General features: G+C 41.1%; 1 protein-coding gene across 1 annotated transcript in view; it reads left to right on the top strand.

Annotated features, from left to right (window-relative positions):
- C8B (complement C8 beta chain) overlaps positions 1-12935 on the top strand; it is a 506997-nt gene that overhangs the window by 82633 nt on the left and 411429 nt on the right. The window lies entirely within an intron of this gene.

The following is a 12935-nucleotide window of genomic DNA, read 5'->3' as shown; positions in this document are numbered from 1 at the left end:
CCTTGTTGGATATACTTCTAATATTTAGGCTTAGTAGAAGGAAGTCACTTGGCTTTCTATTGGCTATGATTTGGGAGAAGTTGTTGTTTCTAGTCTGATTATGAGGAGTGGGGTTGGAGATGGTGGGGCCAGGGTTGGGGTGGATGACTCCATTTAGGGCTAGTTTTGATATGCATGAGGTTATTAGTTTTCTCAGTTTTTGAATGTGTTTGTTTATTAGGGAAACTTTATGATTGTGCTCTGTGGGTAATAGGTATGGTGGGAGGTTTACTATGTTAAGTTGTAGGGATGCTTTTTGTTTGAGTAATATAGTTGATAGAATATGTGGGGGGTGCATAGGGATGGTTCTTGAGTTGGTGGGAGGGGAGCTGAGTGAGGGTGAGACATGAGTGGTGGTGTGAGTAATAGTACAGTGGTAGTGGTTGATTGGGGGAATGATGGAGTTTTGGTAGGATGTAAGATATGCAAGGAGAGTGAATGCAGTGAGTATAGGTGTGGTATGCTTATACATGTTAGCTGAGGAGGAGTGATAGTAGTGGGAAGATGGAGTAGGTAGTGTTGAGTTTAGTGCCGTGGTTGGCTGTTGGAAAGATGGAAGGGTTTTGCATGTGTAATAAAGGTAGGACCACTGGGGGGCGGGAGGTAATTGGGGGCAGGATGGGGAGCGAAGTGGGCAGAGACCCTGTAGTTGTCTTATAGGTTCATAGGTTCATAGGTAGGTACTAGGCTATCTGCCCGAGGGCATTTATAAGCCTAGCCAGAGTGTGTCGGCTTTTGCCGCCCCATTGATTAATTAACTGATCCTCTGTCAAGCAGAGCCAATGAAGTGATCCCAGGGGTGTATTTTTTTTTACCCATCCACTCATCAAGGTTTCTCTTGAAGAGTGTTGGTGAGGGGCTCTACCTGATGTAATTTGGAATTTTGTTCCAAAGCATGGGGAGTCTCTGTGACAGGACCCTTCCAGCATGTTCTATTTATTGTTGTGGCGAGGTTTAGCTCACTAGACCATGAGGCTCGCAGTGACTTGGATTTCTTTAGGTGGAGCATGTCCATCAATTCTGAGTTGGACATGGCTTTGGAAGTCAGGCAGAGATCACCTCTGAGTAAGCAATATACCACTGAGTACAGCCGGAGTTTTTTCAGTCGGGCTGCATAGGACATATGTTTGAGGCCAGTAATCCTCTTGGTAAGGTACTTTTTGGTCTTTCCAGCTGTTGGAAGTGTCTTGTGAGGTACATCCCAAATGGAGCATTGTACTCTATGATGGGTCTAATGAGTGACGACTATAGGGGCAGTATAACCTCTTTATTTCTAGATGTGAACCCTTTAGTAATTAGATGGACTACATAGAAGGATTACTTAACTACTTTGGCAATATGATTGTCAAAGGAGAGATTACTATCTACCTGGGTCCCCAGATCTCTTATTACCTCTTCTGTATTAAGGGGTCTGCCACCTATCTGGTAATTTGTGGGTGTTTTGTTTTTCCCAAATGGGATGACTATGCATTTTTTGGCATTTAGCTTGAGGCCATGACTTTGACACCAGGTGTCCGTCTCAGTAAGGCCCTTTTGGAGGATGTCCATGTCAGCCGGAGAGCCAATTATGGCTCCCAGTGTGTAGTCGTCGGCGAACTTGGTTAGCCATAGTCTTCCTGTGTTTGCCTGTACTTCTGAAAAGTATATGCAGAACAGTAGGGGTCCCAGGACCAAGCCTTGCGGGACATCACTTGTGACTGGTTTAGAGTCGGACCTGGAGCCTGCTATTCTTACCGTGTGAGTTCCGTCTGTAAGCCAGTTGGCAACCCATCTCGTGATGTAGGGGTTTATGTTCAGGTTGGTGAGTTTTTCTGTAATACCCGAGTGGGGAATGGTGTCGAAAGCCTTGGCGAGGTCAAGGTAGGCTGTGTGAACCACCTTTCCCTCATCTATGGCCTTGGTGACTGTCTTGAAGAATTCAACCAGGTTTAGTAGGCATGATCTGCCCTTAACAAAGCTGAACTGGGTCGGGTCAAGTGTTTGGAGGTTCCCAATGTCTTTGTTAATGAGTTCCATGATGATGCGCTCCATAGCCTTGTAGACCAGGCTTGTCAGGCTTATGAGGCGATAGTTACCAGGGTCAGTTGTGGCCCCTCCTTTGTGGAGAGGAATAACAGTTGCTGTGCGCCATTCTATGGGCATGTAGCCTGTGGATAGTCTGAGGTTGAACAGCATGTTTAGGTGGGGGGTTAGTTCGTTCTGTAGTTCGTGCAAGGCGCAGCCTGGGATACCATCTGGTCCCATTGACACTATGTTTTTGGCTTTTGAAAGGGCTGTGCGTCTGTGATTTTTGGGACACTACACTTTTCCAGTATTATTGTGGGCCCTTTTGGAGGTGAGAGGGGAGTGAAGTTTGCACTGAATCTATCTGCCAGGATGTTGGCAATATCAGTAGGTTCAGCATATGTTGTGCTATTTTGCACTAGTTCAGTGCATATCTGCGAGTTGCCACTTAGATTCTTAACATAGCTAAAGAAGGCTTTGTGGTTATCTTTTGAATCCTTGGCTATTTTTCTTTTGAAGTTAACCTTGGGTGATTTCATGAGGGACCTTAGTTTCTTACTTGATGTCTTTCCTTCTTGGGATTTGCTTTTTTTCTGAACTAGTTTCCTCCTTCTATTGTGTAGCCTGTTTATTGCTGTGGTCAACCAAACTGGTTTCCTTCTCTTAGGGGAGTGAGTCTTGGTTTTGCTAGGGATGACACGATCCATGCATCCTTGTAGGTGCTCGGTTTCTGCATCTTGGGCAACGTTATCCTTTAGCACGGGGGCTTACCATCTCTGTCTTAAGTAAGGTGAAGTTTGCTTTAGAAAAGTTTTTTACTGTGGTTTCCTTAGTTGGGGGTGGTGGTGGGGTGTGGACATCCAGAGTGATTAGTTTATGGTCTGATCTAACCAGTGACGGGTTGACCTCCGGTGTGGAACACCTGTCGCCCATGTTGGTGATGACCAGGTTCAATATGTTTTCACCTCTGGTAGGGGAGTTTACCAGCTGATGCAGGGCATTTGAGTTGATGAATTCCAGGAAGCGCTGGGCCTGGGAATTTGTACTCGAGTAGTTTTCCCAGTGAATGATAGGGTAATTGAAATCGCCCATTATCAGGGTGTTTGGTAGGACTTTCATGTTTTTCAGTGTCTCCAGAAAGATGGAGTGGTGGTCCTGGGTCATGGAGGGTGATCTGTAGAAGGCCACAATTTGCATTGCAGATTTGCCTAATGTTAGTTGCACATGGATGATCTCAGAGGTATCATGCTGCACCACTAACCTGGAGGTGTAGGTATCCTTGATGAATATGGATACACCCCCTCCTTTTGTGTTTCAGTCCGTGTTCTGTGGCCGAAACGTGTGGTATGAGTTGTAGCCCAGTAGTGCTGGGGTGCTCTCTGGAGCCTTGAACCAGGTATCAGTTACTGCACAGATGTCAATGCTCTCTATACTGAGGAGTGCTTCGAGTGCATGCATTTTGAAATTTAAACTCCTGGAGTTGATAGCATAACCCTCATTTTTCTGTTAATAGTGCTGTTTACGGAGGTGGGTTTGACTTTTGAGCCTTGCCTAAAAAAGGCACTATGGGGGCAGCAAGAGCCTTGGCCAGTATTCAAAAGCCTAGGGGTGACAGGTACAAGCCATCTCTTGTGAAGCAACGCAGCTTGTCGAGCATGTCGTCCCAGGCTGACAGACACTGGATCCCCTTTGAATGACACCAGAAGCTTAGCCAATTGTTGAAATTGATCATTTTTTCTTTATACTGAGGTATCATTCTTCGTGAGGGCAGGATACTACTCAGGGTTAGGGTCATACCAGCCTGGGCTGCATGATCAGAGAGCTTTTCCATGTCTCTTTTCATGTAGTCCAGGGAGGTACGTCTCAGGTCATTCACACCAACATGAACAATGACAGAGTCATATTTGTACTTGTTCTGGAGTGACGTGAGTGCTTGTGTTATGTGGCGGATTCTGGCTCCTGACAGGCAGCTAACAGTAACCTTCTGCTTGTCCAGCCTAGTGAGTGGGATGTCAGTATGCCTGACTATAGAGTCACCTATTACTAGTGTGTTAGGTGTGTTATTTCGCCTTAAGGGCTGTGATTGTGCAGCACACTGATTTTGTGTTTTATGTGTTGCCTGGTTTGTGACGAGAAGTGCAGGTTGTTTGGGTGTCTGCTTTGGAGGTCTCTGATACTTTTGCAGGTTTTTATTTAGAGCCTCTGAGTATGATTTTGTGTATTTATGTGTATTTTTTGCCAGTGCTGTTTTAGTAGATCTGTGTGCGGATGGAGGTGTGGTGCAAGTGTTAACCTTCTCCTCTTGACTGTCTGTTCCAGTCTTGGGTGGAGACAGCTTAGCTTCCAGTTTGGCTGTATAATTGCATCTTTCACATATGTTAGTGTTTTGTGGTAGGAGGAGAGGGTTGTCTGTGTAAATGAGACAGTTGTAACATTGCCTCAGGATACCCAGATTCACCAGCTGTACTGGAGAGTGCACCTGAAGTTGCCCTTTGCTCATGCCTGAATAGTAGGGTGAGCTGCTTAGTCGCTTGGTTGATGAGGGGTGAATAAAGAGCCTTGCCCTGCTGGGCAATCAGTGTCAGGGTATATTAGTGCTTGCTATGAGGTCTGAGCAAGTGCTGGGCTGTAAGATGCTTTTTGAGTGCTTAGGTTGAGAGTTAGACTAGTTTCAAGGGAAAAACTGAAGAGGAGACTTAGTGGAGCTGGGAATAATTTAACCATAGCTGTCCAGTGCGCAAAACCGTGCAAGCGTGGTTTTTATAGTAGGGAAATGAAAGAGATAGAAATTAGCCCGAAATGGCCAATAAACTACTAACTTCTGGGATGGAACCACTCCTCCAGGGACAGATAGGTTGCTCAAAGCGCCCCTCTCTCACAGGTGAACAGAGAAACTTCCTTCTATCCAAGTAAGGTATGGGCAGCTCAGAAACTAGTATCACAGCCCTGAATTCAGCACTAGCCTGAAAACTGGACTATACTAGCTTAGAAAGGCAGGAAACAAGGAATGTTTTTGTTTTTTTTCTTTTTTTGAAAAGATAAGGCAAAAACAGTAAAAAATACACTTAAAACAGCTTTAAATGACTACAAACGACCAGAAAAGGCTATCGCACTTTAGTGTGTAGCCTACAACAGTTAACCAAATTATTTAAACAAAAAACTTTTTAAAAGTGCAGGCAGTCAAATAAGTACAATATATGAAAAAAACAAGCTTTTAAATCACAATAAATGCTGGAAAATCTGCATTTAGGTGGAAAACAGTTAAGTACAGCAAGAAAGTACAGAAAACTGATACTTAATCACTCCAAAGTCTCTCTTCTAAGCTAGAAGGCTTGTATCAGTCTAAGGCTTTTTAGTGCTACCCAGTAGGTTAGTTACAGGAAAGATGGGAAGCAAGTGCAGATGTGGTCTTTTAAACCAGAAAGTTGAAAGAGACGGGCAAACTGTCCAAATGGTTAATAAACTACAATTTCTGGGCCAAGAACCTCTCCTCTCATGGTAGACAGGCTGCCTAGTGCTTACCACTCCCACTGATAAGCTAGAAGGCTTTCTTCCAACACTGAAAGGCTTGCCGGGCTCAGAAGCTTACCAACAGTCCTGGATACAGCAACTCTGTATCTGGACTAAGCTAGTTACAGGAAAGGTGGGAAACAAGCGCAAGTGTGGCTTTTAAACCAGAACGTTGAAAGAGATGGAAAAAAAAACTGCCCAAACGGCCAATAGCTACAATTTCTGGGCCAGGAATCACTCCTTTTGTGATAGATAGGCTACTTAATGCTTACCACTCCCACTGATAAACTAGAAAGCGTCCCTCCAACACAGAAAGGCTTGGGGGGCTCAGAAGCTTACAAAGAGTCCTGGATACAGCAAATCTGTACCTGGACTAGACTAGTTACAGGAAAGGCGGGGAACAAGTACAAATGTAGGCTTTTAAGCCAGCAAGTTGAAAGAGATGGAAAACTGCCCAAACGGCCAAATAAACTACAATTTCTGGGACAAAACTCACTCTTCCTGTGGAGGATAGGCTACCTAGTGCTTACCATTCCCACTGATAAGCTAGAAGGCTTCTCTCCAACACAGAAAGGCTTGGGGGGCTCAGAAGTTTACTAACAATCATGGATACAGCAACTCTGTAACCGGACTAGGCTAGTTATAGGAAAGGTGGGAAACAGGCACAAGTGCGGCTTTCAAACCAGAAAGTTGAAAGAGATGGAAAAAAAACTGCTCAGACAGCCAATAGCTACAATTTCTGGGCCAGGGACCACTCCTCTTGTGGTAGATAGGCTACCTGATGCTTACCACTCCCACTGATAAGCTAGAAGGCTTCCCTCCAACACGGAAAGGCTTGGGGGGCTCAGAAGCTTACAAAGCATCCTGGATACAGCAAATCTGTACCTGGACTAGACTAGTAACAGGAAAGGCAGGAAACAAGCGCAAACACAGTCTTTTAAATCAGAAGGTTGAAAGAGATGGAAAAGCTTCCCAAACGGCCAATAAACTATAATTTCTGGGCCAGAAACCACTCCTCCTGTGGTAGATAGGGATCTATGGGATCTATGGGATGTGGGATTATGAGGGGGCCTGGAAACAATCAGGTAACAGAGTAAACTGATAAAAGAACATATGATAGTGAATGTGGAGACTCAGGTAGGTACCCAACTATCAATTAGCTGTGCCCCAGTTCAGGCAGTTTTAGTAAGTTTTATGGCAGGGCTGAGCATAAAGTGTTCAAAGGGTGGTTGCAGTTTTAAAAATGGTGCCTGCCACAGGTAAAATTTATTAACTTTGGGATTGGCTTAAGGTAACAAACAGGGAAGGGGGAAGGGGAGAACAAGAGTGTGAGCAGGCAGTTCTTTTGTACTGCTGCTAATGGGCCAAGATCAAGCAAAGACAAGTTTGTGTTTAAGAAACAATCAGAATTGACCAAGGGCTGCTCTGAAGCTGTAAGTCATTTCTTAACCATTTCTCAAGTGGAAAAACAGGATAACATTGTATCAGTAGGCTACTGTGGCCTCAATTTAAATTAACAAACACACAGTATTTGATCAGTTATGGATACTATTTGCTAACAGAAGGGAATAAAAGAGAAAATGGAAGATAATCTCAATTTAAATTAACAAACACACAGTATTTGATCAGTTATGGATACAATTTGCTAACAGAAGGGAATAAAAGAGAAAATGGAAGATATGTGTGTGCAGGGGTGGGCTGCTTTACAAGCCAAAGCAGAGTGCTCTCCAGGGGATAATGAATATTAGCTCAAACTGGTAGACACATACTCAAAGTTAACTTTAGCTGTTTGTGTTTGCAGACAGTTCAGACCTGGACTGCGCTTATAACAATGTATCCACCGGTTGGATAAAAGATAAAGGTGATACTGCAGCTGAATACTTAGGATGGTGTTAGGTTCAAAGTTAACTTTAGCTGTTTGTGTTTGCAGACAGTTCAGACCCGGACTGCGCTTATCTTATAACAATGTATCAATGTTATTATGAAGCTATCATAATAAGTTAGTAACTAACATTTCTGCACTCAGCTTCCATAGTGGTATCTTCTTCTCTGACCTTAAGGACATTGCTAATATCCTTTGTGATAAATTCTCTTCCAGGCATACCTCTCAACCTCTTAATGCAAAAATCTGGACAAAGCTTGACAGAATGGGCAATAAAGGCCCAAAATAGGAATAGATTTTAAATATTACTTGGATAAACTGAAAAGGTTTCTCGAATAACAGGGTTTGTGTTAACATACATTTTCTGAAGGATTTGAACTCTGAAACTCAAATGCATGCAATTATTTAGTGACTTTAGTCCTCAGATTATTCCAGTGATTTGGCAGAAAACCAGACATTTTATGAGGAACACACCAAAATATCATGCAAAAATCTGGACATTCTGCAAAAATCTGAACAGTTGAGAAGTATGATTCCAGGCTCAGGCAAGTAGACTTTTTTCTGTCCCCACATTGCCTTATACCTCCACTCATGAAATGTTTCTGGATTATGTTCTTTTATCGCTTTCTAAAATTAAAAGTACCACTTTTATGGGGCTAACCATATCATTGGAAGCCTGCTGAAAAGAGTTACATTTCTCTGACAAAAACCCTTGACCAGCTGTTCGATCTGAGTCTCACCAGTAGTTAGAATTCTTGGGTGTGAAAAAAAGCTGTTGAGGTGCCCTTGCATAAAAGTGGTCCCTCTACTGACCCTAGTGATTACATTTCTATTAACTCCATTGGTTGCATTTGCTAACAATGGAATTAATAGAATAATAGGAGACCTTATATCCCTAGATTCACATAGGTTTGACTTCATAAAAGGCAGACAATGTCTAGTCAGTCTAGCCAAATTCCACAAAAGAATTGCCAAGGCAATGGGGGGGGGGGGCAAACACTCCATGCTGCCTACCTGGCACCTTGTGATTATTAAAAAACTCTCCCAACTCAACATTAAAACACAGACATAGTTTACTGCATAGATTTTTGCCTGTCTGACAGAGTCAATACCATTAATGCTGGAGGTATGCTCTCAAGACAGAAAGAAATGACCAGTGGTGTTCCATAGGGGTCTGTCCAGGGGCTCCTCCATTTTGATGTTTACTTCTCTGACATGAAAGCTGATATCAAGGTGCTATGGCTGACCACATTTGTTGATTATTGCAGACTGGGCATTTATCATATCCCATTCTGATACTCTTAATTCTCCCAAAAATGGCTACACCAAGCAGTGCTTTTTTAAATCATGGGTTTACCCTCAGCACCAAAAATGCAGCATAGTTTATTTGTAAAACTAATATCACTGTCATAAACAGTATAGATAACATTCCACTTAAATGAAAGACAGTTATCAAGGGTATGGGTGCCTATGTTGATAACAGACAACTTTGACCACCACGTCTCTGTTTTAGTTAAAAAGTCTTTCTGCTTTGCACAGCTTATCATTAATGGCATCTGCTCAGTATCCAATGGGATTACAGTCCCAGTATATTCCTTCCCTATTAGGCCAATCAGTGAATAATTATCACCCCTTTGTCATGTGCCCCACTAGGCACCTAAACTAACTCAGTATTATTTTATTTTTTTATTTATTTTACATTTGTTTACTATTAAAGTCTGACTGGACACAGGTTCATTTTCAGCAGAGGCCCAGGGAGAAAAAGCTCCAAAGTACAATACAATACAAATGAGAAGTATAACATACATATACGCATATAATAAAGTAGAGATTAACAAACTCGTATAAACAGAAAAAGCATTACATTGAAACAGCACTTGATTTTTGTAAAGATAACAATACTGAAATTGTAGTTTACACGTAGATGTTATGAAGGATAAAAACAGGCTGGTAATGGTGCTTTAATTGCATGAGATAATTTGTTTGAGGCAAAAGGAAATGTTTGCCAGTTTTATAGAAGATAGACATTAGTTCTGTGCAGTAACAATCAACAGTTTAACAAACTTTCCAGTGTAAAAAAAACTGGTGTCACTTAGCAGAATCCTTGTGACAGTTCATAGGTATGGATTAGCCTAGAGAGTAGCAGGAACAAAGCCAGCTGTTTAGTGGGGTTTCAGAAGTTTTTTTAATTGATTAGTTAGTGGAGGTAGTAGAAGTTATGTGGTTTGGTAGTGAATTCCAGATTCTAGCAATAGTGCAGGAAAAGAGAGATTTGTCAGCATTATTTTTATATTTGATGACCTCTAGGAGGTTCTGGTTACTAGATCTTAAGGTTCTAGTGGTAGTGTGGGGCTGAATTAGATGCTGGAGTTTTATCAGGAAGGTAGCAGAGCTTGTGTGCTATTGCCAACTGGTTGAGTAGCAATAGTTGAGGCAACTCAAGCCAATTGAGCTGCTTAAGGGATAGACAGTGGTGGGACCTATATGATTCTTCAGTAGCAAACTTGGCGATCTTGTTATAACAAGATTCCATTTTATTTAGTTCAGACTGGCAGAGATTAGTCAAGATAGGTGAGGCATAGATAAGGATGGATAGGAGATGAGTCTTTGCAATGGTGGTTTTGGTATGTTTAGTGATATACTGTTTGTTCCTATAGAGGAGCCCAAGTTTTTTGTTTACTTTCTTGATGGTTTGTGCTATGTGGATGTTGAATTTCAGGTTATTGTCAATTTCTATACCTAGCAGTTTGGTGTGAGTGGTTGGAGTGATTTGAGTATTATCTTTGGAGCTTATGGTAAAGTTATTGTTTAGAGGGGAGGATCTACCAGGGCTGAAAAGAATTAGTTTGTTTTTTTTTGGATTAAGAATAAGTTTGATGTTAGTGAACCATGTTTTAGCTAAAGTAAAGTTATTTTGGGTCAAGGTTTGCAGTTCGTTTAAGTTGGGGTAGCATATATAAGGGTGGTGTCATCAGCTGTACTACTGAGGCAGAGAGAGAGGATGAAGAGATCTGGTTGGTGAAGAGAGAACAGCAGTGAGCCAAGGATGGACCCTTCAGCTACTCTTATGGATACTGATAATGGGGGACAATTGGTCTTGCCATAGGACTGCTTGAAAACAGCCTGATAAGTAGCTGTTGAACCATTATATAGAGGAGGAGCTAATGTTTAGGGGAGATAGAGTTTCAAGAAGCATATTGTGGTTAACCATGTCAAAAGCTTTTGATAAGTCTAAGAATATGGAAGATATGAATAAACCCTTGTTTCTGTGGTGGTTAACTATATTGCTAAAGGACAGTAGTGCTTTGGTGGTGCTATGGGAAGGTCTGAAGCCATGTTGAGATTTGGAGAGTAGGTTGTTCTTTAGGAGGTACTGCATTAGTTGAGTATGGACAACTTTTTCTAATATTTTGGATAAGGGTGATAGAATTGCAAATGGACAATAGTTGGTGACCTCTAAGGAGTTACCTCCTTTATGCAGTGGAATAATATGTAACGTTTTCCACGGGGTAGGTACCTTGCACTCTAATAGTGACCTATTTATGAGTATAGACACAGGATAGGCTATAGCCTCTGCAGATATCTGCAGGAAATCTGCTGGTAGATTATCAGCCACTAGGGTGGTCGGTTTGAGTTTCTTAAGGAGTTTAGAAATTGCTTTAGTGGACACAGGGTGCAGGGAAAAGCTGGATGTATTGTTCTGTGTATTGGGGTGGATAAGGGTAGCTGTTGGTATGGAGCTACTGGTACCATTTTGAGCATTGGCTAGGGTTTGGACTGTTTCGGTAAAGTATTTGTTAAATTGTGTGGAAATGTTATCATGGTTGTTTGGTAACACAGGGTTTGGAGTAGTAGATTTTCCTGGGTGGACTATACCATTTATTGTCTCCCAGAATTTTTGAGGGTTGTGGGCATATTTTTCTTGCATGTTTTTATAGTAATTAGTTTTGTGAAGTTTAATTTGTTTTTTGGCTTTATTGCGGAGTTCTAAATAGATTTGTCTCAAGGTAGTGGTTTTGTTTTTCTGAAATTGGATCCATTAGACTTGAATGTTTCATCACCAAAAAGATTTCAGATCTCAGCACTCTTAGCTGTTCTGATAAACTAAATGCCCTGTTCCTCTAGTGTTATACAGGCTCATAATAGGTGATCTATGTTTAGTCTTTTTCTTATGAATGACCCAGTACTTTTTGACTCTTTCATCTAAATAGAAGCAGTGGTAAAGCAAACATATATTCTACAATCCTTAACCTGTACTACCACATCAAAACCACCAGTTGGAGTGACTGAAACCTTATACAATGTATCCACATTTCTGGAAACGTTTGCTTACTTTTTTGGCAATGTTTAAATGTTTAAAACAGTCTAGATGATTGGATGGTTGATTTCAAAATTTCCCTTGGAATATGTGTCAATAATCTACTTAACAAATTCCACCATTAGTCCCATCAGTACTGCGTGTTGTCATGGAGCTTCTCATTGATCTTCTTGGTTGTAATATATATATATATATATATATATATATATATATATATATATATATATATATATATGTATATCTATCTATCACTGGAATGTATACACACAAACATACATGCATGCACGCACACAGATGGACATCACATTGGTACAGCGGCTGTGTTTTTGCTTCACAGCAAGAGGTTCTCTGGTTCAATTCTCGGCTGTGGTGCCTTCTGCGCAGGATCTGCATGCATGTGTGAGTTTCCTCTGGGCACTCCAGTTTCCTCCCATGTTACAAAGACACGCATCTGGAGCATTTCTCCCTGGGCCACCACTGAAAATTGGCTTTGTTCCAAGTCGGACTTTCCTAGTAAACAAATGTTATATATATATATATATATATATATATATATATATATATATATATATATACACACACACATATATATATATATATATATATATATAAAATCTTTATATTAGTTATACAATAATGCAGACAGCCATGCACAAAATGACAAAAACATCATAGAATTCAAAAATGTGCATATTTTTTCATTTTGCTCTTGCCTGAAGGTCATCATCAAAAATGTATTTTGCACAGAACTACAGATTAAATCCCTGCAACATTTGGGTTATATATACAATAAGGCATGGGGATGTATATGGCTGAATTATTACCGTATGCCCAGGTGTATGGTAAAACATTAATGCAAAGGTACTAATGTTGGCTTAAAAAGATATGAAACTGTACCAGCAAAAATTCAGCATTTTATTATAGACTTATTTTACTAACATAGATTATCTAGAAATTTAAGGATATAAAGGTTAAGGATTTCATAGGAATCTAAGGAAAAAGAGCAAAAGAGTTTCTGTGTACATGGCTTCTTATGTCCTTATGGGATAGCTGATTATTTTAAGCTTGTTGGGGGGGGGGGGGAGTTGAGAAGTAGAACTGGCATATTTTTATAAAACTGTATTTGAAGAAGGTAATGTGTTGTCTTGTTATTGTCATCTCTCATAAGGAACAGGAACAAAA

Source organism: Protopterus annectens, chromosome 10.part0 (assembly GCF_019279795.1).
Source record: "Protopterus annectens isolate FY-2018-M chromosome 10.part0, PAN1.0, whole genome shotgun sequence".
Taxonomy (NCBI): Eukaryota; Metazoa; Chordata; order Ceratodontiformes; family Protopteridae; genus Protopterus; species Protopterus annectens.
Note: the sequence above shows the minus strand (reverse complement) of the source record. Positions and strands in the feature narration are given on the sequence as shown.